Genomic DNA, 1108 nt, shown 5'->3' with positions numbered 1-1108 from the left:
TGCCAGGCAGGCGCTTATGCCACTGAGCTACATCCCCAGCCCGTAGCACATTTTCTTTAGATTCATCTGTTGGTGGTCAGTGGCTGGGCCCACGTCTTGGCCATATGATATACTGTGTGTCATTAACGTGGGTATGTGGTCTCTGCACAGTGCGCTGACTTTTTTTTTTTTTTGAGACAGAGCCTCAAACTCAGAGATCCTCCTGCCTCAGCCTTCTGAGTGCTGGGATTGGGCTAGAAAGGAGATCAGCGCCACAAGCACCTATTTGGCAAGCGCAAGGTCCTAAGTTTGATTCCTGGTACAAAAAAAAAAAAAGATTGATTAACCCAGTGCTGGGATTACAGGGGTGCACTATCACAGCCAGCCCCAGCTGGGAGTTTTGTTTTGGTACTGAGGATGAAGCTCAGGGCCTCGTACATGCTAGGCGAGTGCTCTACCACTGAGCTACAGCCCCAGCCCCGACCGCGAGTTTTTCACGGAAACATACACGTGTTTTGCTCAGCCCTGTGTCCCTGACCCTGAAGGATCCATTTGGCGGACACCAGTGAGATGCTCCGCAGAGAGCTTCTGAAAACCCCCTCGGGCCATTGAGGGCGGCGGTCAGAGTCCAGACACAACAGACAGACCTCAGAAAACAGTTTATTCTGCTGCAGGCAGGGGAGGAAGCACCACTTGAAGAAGCTGCTTTTGTAGGGGAACTTGCAGAATCTGGCACAGGTCCAGAGGAGCGCTGGGGTGACGGGTGGAGGAGGGCGCCCGTGGGAGATGGGGAAAAGCCCACCTCCTTGGGAAAACTGAACCGCAGACAGGCGCGATCTCCGTTCCAAGGCTCAGGACACCATCCGTGCAACTTCGGACTGCAGCTTCGACTCACAGATGATCTCAGAGGTGAAATCAACCCAGCATGGCCCCTGGCCTGGCATCCACATCGCTGTATCAGGGGGAGCAGAAGGAAACCCTTTGCCTTCCTGTGGGCCCTGGAAGTGGGCTAAATGGTGGCCTCAAAGATATGTCCATGGGGCTGGGGATTTAGCTCAGCGGCACAGCACCTGCCTGGCAAGCACGAGGTCATGAGTTCAATTCCTGGTACTGGAAAAAATACCAAAAA

At 53.8% G+C, this 1108-nt stretch overlaps 1 long non-coding RNA gene across 1 annotated transcript in view; it reads right to left on the bottom strand.

Moving 5' to 3' along the window:
• Window positions 1–623: 623 nt before the first annotated feature.
• The window catches only part of LOC106147635, a 9865-nt gene continuing 9380 nt past the window's right edge, over window positions 624–1108 (bottom strand). Inside the window, exon 2 of the long non-coding RNA XR_001232566.1 lies at window positions 624–931. This is a non-coding gene — a long non-coding RNA (uncharacterized LOC106147635). The remainder of the gene's footprint in view (window positions 932–1108) is intronic.

Source organism: Chinchilla lanigera, unplaced genomic scaffold (genome assembly GCF_000276665.1).
Source record: "Chinchilla lanigera isolate Chin_1 unplaced genomic scaffold, ChiLan1.0 scaffold00203, whole genome shotgun sequence".
NCBI lineage: Eukaryota > Metazoa > Chordata > Mammalia > Rodentia > Chinchillidae > Chinchilla > Chinchilla lanigera.
This window is presented reverse-complemented; position numbering and strand designations above follow the sequence as displayed.